General features: G+C 38.9%; 1 long non-coding RNA gene across 1 annotated transcript; it reads left to right on the top strand.

Annotated features, from left to right (window-relative positions):
- Window positions 1-124: 124 nt before the first annotated feature.
- On the top strand, window positions 125-3,968 carry LOC143475755 (uncharacterized). Its single transcript, XR_013121110.1, has 3 exons — window positions 125-252; window positions 1,421-1,488; window positions 3,695-3,968. It is a non-coding gene; the product is annotated as an uncharacterized LOC143475755 (long non-coding RNA).
- Window positions 3,969-13,352: the final 9,384 nt, after the last annotated feature.

Genomic DNA, 13,352 nt, shown 5'->3' with positions numbered 1-13,352 from the left:
TAAATAGCGTTTATCGAAATATTGAAAATGTGTTTAAAACATCATATCACCATCATATCACACACACTAACCAAGAGGGGCTTTATGATGTCGAACTTCATTTCAAGCACACATTCCTCCATGGCTTTGATATCACAGATGAACTCGAGCAGAGAGTGCACCTTGCCATCCAACTGGGATGGTTTCCACTGGGCAGGAGTGGACCGCACTGCCTCCTCCTTCATCCAGATAAAGCAACAAAATAATTATATGGTAAGTGCTAAATATACCTTTCCAATTTGCCACATGGTCATTCTAAATGAGTCAATATCTGCTCCAATATCTGTGAGAGAAAGATCTGCTCCACAAGAAACTAGGCTGCTCTGTCCCACTTTTCCCACTGAGGAGAAAGAGAATGTCACCACGTGGTTAGTCTGACAAGATCATTAAGATGAGGGGTGTCATACTTGCACCCTGGAGGAGCTTAGAGTTTAGTTTGCAACAGTTGTCTGACTCCAAGACTCATTTGAGTTTCTGAGCTACTTTGACCAAAATGCCATATTAAAGGGACACAAATAGATCCAATCACTTTTCAAAAATGGCAATGTTTTCCAGCCCTGTTCCAAGATGTCTGATTCAGTGCAAGAAGAGTTTGATCATACATTTTTGCATTAAATCAGATTTGTTTATTTAAAATGTAAAAGTGGCCTTCATGATCAAACCCGTCTGATTTGGATAAACACCACCTTTGACCATGAGTTCCTGTGCCTACCTCTCCCCCACCTCATCCACACACTGTAGGCCAGGGCTATTCAACTGGCGGCCCGCAAAGTATGTTCACCCCCCTCCCCCCTCTTAGAGAAATCGAAGTAAACAGGTAGGGGTGGAAAGACAGTAATCTTGTTTGTCCCTATTAACTAGCATCTGTAGTTTGAGAGTTACCTTTCCCAACTTGGCCTTGCATTCTGAATCTACCGGAGCCTTTCCCTTCATGACCACTGTCTTCACGTCTGTGTGACAAAAACCGGAGATTTGAGCTTCAATAACCAGTCCCACCAGGATTTCGCTGGCCTTTTTTGTGATTGTTGCAGACTAAAATGTTTGATGTTGCGGGTGTTTTTCAAAAAAATTGCGATGCAAGTTGCGGTGTGTTTTTGCTTCTTTTTTTTTTTTGTGATTACATTGCAATAGCGAGTAAATGTTGTATGGTTTCCTCTATTTAGTAGTCCATTTTAATTATGTATTTACCTATTTATTTACCCATGTATTTATTGTCCATTTATTTATTTATATCTCCCTATGGGTATTATGCTTCTTATCCCGTGTTTTACCCCTTGTTTTAACACTTCAAGCAATGACTTTATTTACAAATAAAATTGGAGAGGGGGAGGGGGGGTTGGATGTTGCATACTGACAATCATGCTGTCTGCATTCTGAACAGGGCTGCCCTCACTTTAGCCTAAATTCCAGCACTTTTCAAACCTGGAACACAAAGCAACATTTCGTCAGGTAAATGTTCCTTCCCTTGTTCTTGAGGGGTGTTTCTTTATACTACCACATATCGTTTCGGACAACACTGCAAACACGGACGTAATTTGGGGGGGGGGGGGCATGTCCCCTGCACTTTTTCAAAAGCCGGTTTTGGTAAACCCCACGCCCCAGTTCTCAAGCCATGTGTCGTCCCCCCCACCTATGAAATCAAAATTTCGTCAATGACTGCAAAAAATGTGACGCGGCTGGTATAAATGCCTCCGCCGTGTTCACGCAGGTTGGTGCGAGGTGTGCGGAGTCACGCGCTACGGTCACTCGCGAAAGTATAATCCATAATAAATAATCCAGCCTTGACGCGGCTCAGGGATTAAATCACACGCAGCGCCGTGTGGCCGTTAGGGTTATTTAGACTAATTTAAACATGGGTTTGTGGTGAGAGCTGAGTGCAGAGCGTTGAGGAGCGATTTTGATTGGAGGATCGTGCTCTCTGTCTGAGATTTTTTATTATTAATTTTTTTTGCTGATGCTGGTCCAGCGTGGCGCGTGCCACTGATTATGCCTCGGCGTGCCAAAGGTGGCACACGTGCCATAGGTTGCCGACCCCTGCTCTAGTTTGGGCAGGAATGATCCCTCTCAAGATTTGTATGCACCGCCCCCTGAAACACAGGTCTTGGGAGAGAGAATGCACAATGATCCCTCGAAGTGCAACAGCTCGGTGGCAGAAATGGACTTTCCGTCTCTTAAAAGACTATGAAAAATCACTTGGAGAGGATGGGCTGGTTCTAGAAATGTTAAACTTGTTGAAAATACATGTATGAACCCATCGTTGTGAAACACTGAAAACAAAAAAATATATAGCCGCAAGCGGCGATAGGCGGGTTCATACACCAATAGGCATTTTGGCCTCAATAAGCAAAAGGAAGTCCAAAAGGTCCTTTAGACCTAAAAGTGAAAAGAAGCTGTTTGGGTTTGGCCAGTGTGTGCTCTACAGATAGTGTGTGATGACATCTGCGTGTGTCAGAAAGGGAGACACAGAAATAGCACATCTGGCTATGGCTGCATCCATCTGAACAATATAGGAAGGCCTGCATGTGTCTATACATGATTGGGCCTGTATATTACTGACAGAGAGAGATTGAGGGAGCCAGAGACTATGCTTTGTTAATTCACTCCTTGCACACCTAACATGACTGCCCGTGTATTCAAAGTATGAATGTAGTCTGCAAAGCCTGGCATTACATGACTGACATAACTGATATGACTGGCATGACGAACAAAAGTAACATGACTGATATGACTGACATAACTGGCATGACTGGAATGATTTGATGATTTGACTGACATGACTGATATGACAGAACTGATATGACTGGACTGAAATGATTGGCATGACATGACTTTCATGACTGGCAGAACATGACTGGCATGACTGGACTGATCTGACTGGCATGTCTGATATGACTGATATGACTGACATCACTAGCATGACATATACCAGGGGTGCCCACAGTTTTCAGCTTGCGAGCTACTTATAAGATGACCCAGTCAGAAAGATCTATCGGGGTGGCGGCGAACGTAATATGTTGAGCGGGGGGGGTGTGGCGAACGTAATTTGTTGAGTGGATTGCAGATTGGCTGCCGTGAATGTGCGATTCATCTACTACTATTTTATGTGACGCGATCTACGCACATTCCTTCGCGATCGACCGACAGTTCCTTCGCGATCGACCGGTCGATCGCGATCGACGTAATGAGCACCCCTGACATATACTATACATATACTATAGATATGCATACAAACTATACATACATTTAGGTAGAAGTGTGTGTGTGTGTGTGTGTGTGTGTGTGGTAGTGTATGTACTCAAACTATGACAACATATACTAATACATAAACATACATAAGCATACATAGAAACTATACATACATATAGGTATAAAGGTGTGTGTGTCTGTGTGTTTGTGTGTGTCTCACAAAAAAGAAGCCAAATATCAGTTTGTATAAGCATGTGTTAGTCACTGAGATATGGGTGCGTATGGCTGAGGAAGTGTCATTGTGAATGCTATAGGAAGGCCTGCTTGTGCCTGTGCCTGTATAATAGACACAGTAGCCATAAACAAAGCATGAGCAGCGATGACGTGCTACACATTTTGTGCAGTTATGCTATATTGTTGTTGCTTTCACGGGAATGCTTGTGTTTAATATTTATTTTTTACGTTCAAGATTCCCCTTCCACTGACGAGGCGAGCGGAGTTGACGGAAAATGTTTCCTTCAACCGGGCTTTCCTCGGGGTGCTTGGCGAACTTGTGAACACCATGCGAGACAGACGCCAGTAAAAGCACACAAAATGTTGCTTGTAGTACTATAAATATTTATTTCATATAAAGCTATACGTATATATTTGCTTTTTGCGCTTTTTTTAACTATAACTATATTATTTACATATGTTGTACTTTAAATATCTATATTTCATAATAAAGTTTGATTTCATTTGATTGTATGACTGATGCTTTTTATGCAGGGTGTGTTCAGCCTGTTTGAGTAATACCAAATTATTATCAATAATTAGAGCAACCACATACAATAATGAAGATAAAGATAAATAAGATACAATAACGCTATGTGTTAAGGGGCATCAACCGGTGTTGTGGTCGCATACAAATTATGTCAGGACCACCCACATTGGGGTGGTTCACCATTGTAATGGAAACACAACGCGACCGTACCGTTCCGTTGCGAATCGACCCATATCGAACCGTACCGCGCCAAGCAGGCCCTAGTGGAAATGCGCCAAGAGTGATCTAGGTAGCCAGAGCAATGTTTACTTAGGGCACAGAGATGGGAGGGGGAGATGGGAGGGGCAATAACCGATTTGAATGAAAACATGAAACATGGAAAAATTTGTTCAGGATGAGATTGTGAATGGGCTTGTGCATTTTGGTCAGAATTGGATAAAATATGAAAGAGCTTCAAGAATATGAATATTATATGTATCGATGCTGTCCATTAAAAAAATATTTAGCAGGTATAAGTGGCCTAAGATCCAAAATTTTTTAGTAGGGTCTGGCCGTAAATCTCACCTCTGGGGCTTACCTCATCTGTGGGACCTATTGAGGTCCCAGAGAGGAGGTCCTGTTTTATCTTGATCGCCAGCTACTGGCGTGGGGCGGTATTGCACTGGAATATAACGGGTGTAGTTTTATTATATATTCCAGTGAGTGTCGTTCGACTTTTAACAAAGTTACTTAACAGCAGGCCAATTGGACTGACGAATAATTGATAAGTGAAAGTGTTTTTTGTTCTCTTTTGTTTTGTACACTGCGTGTGTGTGTGTGTCTGTGCATGCTTTTTGTGACTCTTGGTAGTCTTGAAGTTCGTTTTGCATCCTGCATGGCCACATTAATGCATTTTATTGTTCATTCTGAATGCTGGCTTTTACTGTTTTCTCTTGAGCTGCTTAATTTTTAATGAGCTTGATTTGAACAAGCAGATATCACAATAGTTTTATCCATTAAGTTTGAGTTCTTCACAAACAATTCAGTGTAAGCTATTTTTTTTATTGCCTTTGATATCTTTGTTTTGATTCTAAATAATATTTTTTGTAAATAATTCACAAATCAAGTTTGCTTTTATTATTTCCCTGGTCTTTATTGATTAACACGTTACTGAGTAAAATTTGGGTTTCTTGCATTTACTTAATCAAACACATAACAGGCTTTAAACAAATTTGAAATTTCTGTATATAGCAAGTGCAGTTGTCTGAAAAAGATCTTTCACTGCTGCTTAAATTAAAATTAAAATCTATTTGTGATTTTCTCCATAGGATGTGTTTAACATGTCCTTAAATGCCACTGTCAAAAATGGTTACGATCTTTCTACTCCGTTCAGTTTAAAATGTGTAGTATTATTTTTTCTTTTTTGTTACTATTTATTTATTTTTAAAATGAAATATATATATATATGAGTGAAAGCAAGAATGATTTAAACTCGCTATTCCTACACATGGTTATATAATACAGTTATATGAAAACATTTGCAAATAAATATTTATTTATATATAAATATTAATTATAATATTATATATAATAAATTAAATTCCGTTTGGCAAGAGGTGTCCAAACTTTTGCATACGACTAATATATATATATATAGATAGACGTTATAACGTCGATAACGGCCGACAATTAATTAAATTTAACATTTTATATATATATATATATATATATATATATATATATATATATATATATATATATATATATATATATATATATATATATACACACACACACACACACACACAGATAAAAACGGTCTGCAAGCGAGTTAAATTTAAGTAGTGGTCGGCCGTTATCGGTGTTAACGCCGTTAACGGCCCACCACTAAATATAATATAACCCATCGCTGCATTCAAAATTGCTCCCTATCACAGAAATATTGTACTATTTACCATATTTACAATTTACCATTATATTTACAATATAGTGCACTATTTCTGTAGTAGGGGGCGAACGCAGAGGAGTGATCTCGTGATCTGCCATGCTTAATTTCTTATGCAATCACGTGACAGCGAGTCGTCATTTCCTGGTCTCAGGGATGAGATCGGTCTCAGAGAGGAGGTGGCCTAAGAGGAGAGATTTACGACCAGACTCTGTTGAAATTTTTGGATAGTTTTTTTTATTTCACACTCTAGAGTATTATAAGACTTTGCTTGACATGATAGTATGAAAATCCTAGGAGTATGAAAAGTGACGATTTCAAACTATTATTAACTGTAAATGAGCTGTGCATTTTTTATAGGACATGTAATGGGAAAGTTGTTTGCAGTACTGCAAGGAATCAAAAGAGTCCAATTGCATGTTCCCAAGTGGAATTATGTAGGGGATATACTTGCTTTTTTTGCAATAGCGCCCCCCAGTGGCCAATCGACACCCGGCTGGAGTATGTCATAGGGGGTGTGCACTTGCCCACACCCAAGAGGTTTCGTGCAGATTGACCAATGGTAAGCCTGTCAAACATGTGCCGATCACTGATTGGCCGATTACATCAGCCATTTTGGAAGTATGGCATGTCTACTTTAGGACCTGGTTCCCAGAGGCCCATAGATGATGTCTGTCAAGTTTCATGTTCATCGGCCAATCTGAGTGCATGGGGCAAATTTTTGTATGTTATAGCGCCCCCTAGCAGGCGAGGTATGGCAACCTTTGCGAGCTGCCCCAGACCCTCAGGGGGAATCTGTCTGTGAAGTGTCATCTCATTAGTGTTCTTCAGTTAGAGCTCCATATGCGCAAAATTTACAATTGAGTTTACGCCCCCTCATTTGATTGGCTTATACTGACTAGGTAGTGAAGAAATTAGCATTTTTGTTGGATACATTTTTTACCACATATGTGCACGTATGTGAAAAATCCAGGGACTAGTTCACGCTCAAAGATGTGTGCGATTTTGCACATTATGCAAATTAACTCGAAATCTAAGTGGGCGGAGCTTGATGGTTGTATATTAATAGTCCTATTGAATTTAGTCAAGGAATGTATAGAAACTGGAATTTTGGTTCTAGGACCTATGGTATGGGAGATATGGACCAAAAGTCAACATGGTCTGCTATAGCGCCACCATCAGGCCAATTTGGGTCCCTGTATGGGAATCTGGTCCTTGGAGTTAACTGAACCTTTTTGCCAAGTTTGGGGTTTCTAGGCATTACGGTCTAGGCTTCACAATATGTTTTAGGTCAAAAAATGGGAAAAAGAAGAAGAAGAAAAAGAAAGAAAAATCCTAACAATTACAATAGGGTTCCCACACTATGTGTGTGAACCCTAAAAAACAGTTTACCCCCGCTTTCATGTAGTGTACCGGGATACTGTTTTTCCCAATCTTTTGCCGTTATTTTCGTCGGCAAGTGTGAAACGCTCGCCTCGCTCATGCTGCTTTCAGTCTGCTCCTCTTGAACGTATACACGGAAGTAAGGTGGGAGTTTGTCGACATCACATCAAGACGACATCAGTGATTGGTCATATTTGCAGGAAAGTTGCGGTGATTGGCTGAAGTTGCAACACCGCCCTGAATTCGCGGGGTTTGCTTGAATTTGCGTTGAAGTTGCAAATCGCAACATCACGAAATTCTGGAGGCTCTGAATAACCATTGATAAAATATGCATCTTTTAAAATAATTATTATTATTACTGATTATTATTATTTATCCCTTATTATTCTCATTACATTTTAGGTACATTATACAGGACTGTCTCAGAAAATTAGAATATTGTGATAAAGTGCTTTATTTTCCGTAATGCAATTAAAAAAAATGAAATGTCATACATTGTGGATACATTACAAATCAACTGAAATATTGCAAGCCTTTAATTGTTTTAATATAGCTGATTATGGCGTACAGCTTAAGAAAACTCAAAAATCCTATCTCAAAATATTAGAATATTTCCTCAGACCAAGTAAAAAAATAAAAAATATAACAGCAAAACAAAATCAAACATTTGAAAATGTTCATTAATGCACTCAGTACTTAGTTGGGAATCCTTTTGCACAGATTACTGCATCAATGCGGCGTGGCATGGAGGCAATCAGCCTGTGGCATTGCTGAGGTGTTATGGATGACCAGGATGCTTCAATAGCGGCCTTTAGCTCATTTGCATTATTGGGTCTGGTGTCTTTCATCTTCTTCTTCACAATACCCCACAAATTCTCTATGGGGTTCAGGTCAGGGGAATTGGCAGGCCAATCAAGAACAGCAATGCCATGGTCAGTACACCAGTTACTGGTGGTTTTGGCACTGTGGGCAGGTGCCAGATCATGCTGGAAAATGAAAGCATCATCTCCATAGAGCTTTTCAGCAGATAGAAGCATGTAGTGCTCTAAAATCTCTTGGTACACAACTGCATTTACTCTGGACTTGATAAAACACAGTGGACTAACACCAGCAGCTGACATGGCTCCCCAAACCATCGCTGACTGTGGGAACTTCACACTGGATTTCAAGCAACTTGGATTTTGCTCCTCTCCAGCCTTTCTCCAGACTCTGGCGCCTTGACTACCAAATGACATACAAAACTTGCTTTCGTCTGAAAAGAGGACTTTGGACCACTCTGCAACTGTCCAGTGCTTCTTTTCCATAGCCCAAGTCAGACACTTCTTCCGTTGTCTTGAGTTCAGAAGTGGCTTGACCATGGGAATACGGCTATTGTAGCCCATTTCCCGGACACGTCTGTGAACAGTGGCTTTTGATACCTTGACTCCAGCTTCAGTCCACTGTCTTTGAAGCTCCCCCAAATTCTGGAAGCGGCTCTTCTTCACAATGTTGTTAAGGCTGCGGTCATCCCTCTTGGTTGTGCAGCGTTTCCTGCCACATTTCCCCCTTCCAACAGACTTTTTGTGAATGTGCTTTGAAACTGCACTCTGTGAACAGCCTGCTCTTTGAGAAATTTCTTTTTGTTTCTTACCCTCCTGATGGAGGGTGTCAATGATGGTCCTCTGGACAGCAGTCAGATCAGCAGTCTTCCCCATACTTGAGATTTAGTTTACTGAACCAAGCTGAGTGTTTTTCAAGGCTCAGGAAACACTTGCAGGTGTTTCGAGTTAATTAGACGATTCAAGTGATTAGTTGAATAGCCTACTAGGATACTTTTTCAAGATATTCTAATATTTTGAGATAGGATTTTTGAGTTTTCTTAAGCTGTACGCCATAATCAGCTATATTAAAACAATTAAAGGCTTGCAATATTTCAGTTGATTTGTAATGTATCCACAATGTATGACATTTCATTTTTTTTAATTGCATTACGGAAAATAAAGCACTTTATCACAATATTCTAATTTTCTGAGACAGTCCTGTACATTAGGTTCAATTCATAAGCAAAACATTAGCTTCTACTGTTACATGGACAAAATCTAATTTTATATATCTGCTAATCCTGATGATTCCCAGACACTTAACAACATTTAGAATTGCATAAAGGACACAAAAAACCTAGATGGTGACTTTCTTCTTCTGAAGATCGAGGTGCTACTGCTTGGTCCCAAAGCTGCAACTTATCTCGTACTACTTTTGGATTTTCACTAACTCTCAAAACTGTTATTCACTAACTCTCAAAACTGTTATTGTAGGGGTGTCACGATTTCGATATTTAATCGAAATCGATCGAAATTATGTCACGATCTCGAGCCTTGAAGTCAAAAAGAGGATTGACGATCCCTCCCTCTAAGCTACGCAAGCACCCACGCTATGCAAATTAAAGCCTGGTTTATACTTGACACGTATAAAATGACGTAATCGCGATGTCTCCGCCCGAGCGAAAGGGCCCCATGCGCCCAGGGATTCACGAGCTCGTGCACCTCTGGAATTTTGTAACTTCGCGTGCGCCGCGCTTCAGTGCAATGAATCAAGTCATGTTTGCTGGGCTCATACACCTTTACAAGGTGGAATTAAAGCACTTGTACGTGACTTTCAAGGTCCATTTCAATAATTCCCAGCACGTTAAACCTAATTAAGTAAAATATTTATACATATACTTGTAATGATTCAAAATAATTAGCTTTTTCATCACGTTATTTAATGGTTGTTTATTTTCAAAACACCCAATCTTAACGTCTTCACGTTCTTTCATGTTTCATCCTGGAATTACAAGAGGCTCGTATTTGTTAAACGTAATACAAGAGAACTGTTCAGTCAGACAGCTATTTGTTGTGAAACGAAGTAATTACAATTTCAAGCATTTTCAACTACTTTAGCCTACATTCCAGCACTTTTCAAACCTGGAACACAATGCAACATTAAAATTCATCAGGTAAATGTTCCTTCCTTTGTTTTTGAGGGGTGTTTCTTTATATTACCACATATCTCTACGGAGAACACTACAAAGAATGTGACATGCCAAGTGTAAACGCCTCTGCGGTTCACGCGGCGTTTGCGGAGTCGCACGCTACGATCACTTGCGAAAGTATAAGGTCATATCTTACAACTAAAGTGTTGCCCTCCATGTATGAAGACACTAAAGAAATTGTTTTTTAAGAAATTTTGTAGGATAGAATTTAGTTTGTTAAGGCTCTATTTGTTTTATTATTTTGTAAGATGCCCTGGAGAAACACTCATCTATTATAAAATTTAGGCAAGATTGTAGCCAGGCTGAGAGACGTTGGCGAAGGTCAAAATTGCAACTACATTTTGATATTTATAAAACAACATTGCAGAATTACAACAGTGAAGTGAAATCAGCAAGGAAAAACTTCTCTATCTTAATCAATTCATCCAATAATAACTCAGATACCTTGTTAATAACTCAGCTAACTCAGCTACCTTGATCCGCTTGTAAACCCCACCTCCTGTGTCTTCCCTGAAACTGTTTCAGTTGAAAAATGTGATGAGTTTGCAATATTTTTTTATGGACAAGATTAATAGTATAAGGCAGAACATAGCAACAAGCACTAATAGACTATCAACCCATCTATCAGTTACTCAGCCTAACTTTAATATGTCTTATTTCCAAGAAGTTGACATGGTAACACTACTTGATGTGTTTTCATCACTAAAATCATCTACATGTGAACTGGACCCTTTACCAACATGCTTTTTCAAGCATATTCTGAACTCATTAGTTAATGAAGTTCTAAAGAAACTGAAACTGGGAGAATTCCCTAATGTTCTTAAAACTGCAATGGTTAAACCACTATTAAAGAACAGAAATCTTGATCCCACAATTCTTAATAATTATCGACCTATATCTAACCTTTCCTTTCTGAGCAAAATCATTGAAAAAGTTGTGTCAATCCAGCTGAATGAATATGTCAAAGTAAATCAGATAAATTACTTTTCAGTCTGGTTTCAGAGTTCTCCACAGCACTAGTTAAGGTAGTAAATTACCTGAGATTGAATAAGGATTCAGGCAAACTCTCAGTCCTTTTTCTGCTAGATTTAAGTGCCGCTTTTGACACTGTTGATCATGAAATACTTCTTGATCGCCTACAGAGCTGGGTAGGCCTTGGCTTAGTCTTAGACTGGTTTAGATTGTATCTAACTGGGCATGATTACTATGTTGCATTAGGTACCTCTTCCTCCACACGTCAAAAAATAATTTGTGGCGTCCCCTAAGGATCAATTCTTGGGCCGTTACGGTTCAACCTATATATGCTTCCGTTATCACATATCATTAACAAACATGGTATTAGTTATCATCAATATGCAGATGACACTCAACTTTACATTTCTCTAGAACCTAAAGCCCTAAAATCAATTTGCTCACTGTTTACATAGGTGATATACAGACATGTCTGCAATTAAATAAAGAGAAGACAGAGGTTCTTGTTCTTGGGAGTGATTCACAAAGGAATGATGTCCAGATTTATTTAAATCAAATGAATCTGAATGCCAAACTGTGTGTTAAGGACCTGGGTGTCACCTTTGATAATGAGCTCAGCTTCAAATCACACATCATGATTACATGCAAGCAGGGCCCGCCCTTCCATTAGGCGACATAGGCAAATGCTAGGGGCGCCGTCTGTCCAGGGGGGCGCTTGCGTGCGTTTTTAAAATTTTTTTTTTTAGAAATGTGAAAACAAGCAAAGTTCACAATCATAATTTCATTGTTTAATAATATTAGTCAAGTCATTAATAATTCTTATAATAACAACAAACGACACCTATCACCCGCGCGCCAACCCGCCCTCTCCCGCGCGCTCTGCGCACCTCGTTACTGTTTCTCTGTGGGGAGAAAAGACACCACAGAGTGAGTGACATCTCCTCGTAAAGACGGCAAAAAGGCAGATCTCTCGTGCTCCAATGATCTCTCATTTTTATTTGAAACAAATCCAAAATGTTGCCAATCTGTAGCTGTTGTGTTTTTCTTTGAAACCAGCTCGCTTGACTCACAACTAACACTCAATGGTCATTGTGGCTTTATCCACTCTGTATGATCTTAGTGAAAACTGCCACTGTCATCATACTGCCCAATCCTAGTAGGTGCTATGATTAGCTTAGCTCAGCAAGTTTTTAAATAAATATATATTAATTGTTCCTTTGTTCATTGCAGATGCACTTTTGAAATAATAATGTTGCAGTAGGCAAATTGCCCTGATTTGCACTGGTGGTAGTTTGTTTTTAATTTTTTTTATTTATTATTAATATTTAAAAGTTGTTCTCTGCACTATGTTATGTAATAGTTTTAAAATATTTTTTGTGCAATACCTTTATATTTATTGCTTGTTATATGGTAATATTTAAGTAATTTGCTTTTTATTTGTTTCTTTAATAGTGACACAATCAACACAATGATTGATGATACAGGGGGCACCAACCAAAATCTCGCCTAGGGCACCACATTGGTCAGGGCTGGCACTGCATGCAAGATAGCTTATTTTCACCTTCGAAACATTGCTAAACGTGCTCTCTCCTGCTGACAGTGAAAAACTTGTCCATGCATTTATCACATCAGGGCTAGGTTATTGTAACTCTGTTCTAATCTACTGGTGATTCCTAAAAGCTGATTAAAGATTGGCGAGGGTGTTTTTAGCCACTATGGCCCAAAGCTTTAGAACTCTCTTCCTGAAGAGCTCAGAGGCATTCATCCCTGCATAGCTTCAAGAAGAGTCTCAAAACTTTCCTGTTTAGATCTGCTTTTAGTTAAACACTAACTCTGTTCAAATTATTTTAAGTTTTCCAGATTATTATCTTATTTACTTTACTTTTTTACATTATCTTATTTAGTTACATTTTGTTATTTTTATATTTATTTTATTACATTATTATTTTATAATTTGTCATTATTTTATTGTTTGTTTCCTTTTAATCTTTAATTTCTTTTAACATTTTCTTTTTGTCTTATCTTTGCTTCCTTTTAATGTTTCTTTTTATTTATTCTGTAAAGCACTTTGAGTT

This window comes from Brachyhypopomus gauderio, chromosome 14 (assembly GCF_052324685.1).
Source record: "Brachyhypopomus gauderio isolate BG-103 chromosome 14, BGAUD_0.2, whole genome shotgun sequence".
Lineage (NCBI taxonomy): Eukaryota > Metazoa > Chordata > Actinopteri > Gymnotiformes > Hypopomidae > Brachyhypopomus > Brachyhypopomus gauderio.
This window is presented reverse-complemented; position numbering and strand designations above follow the sequence as displayed.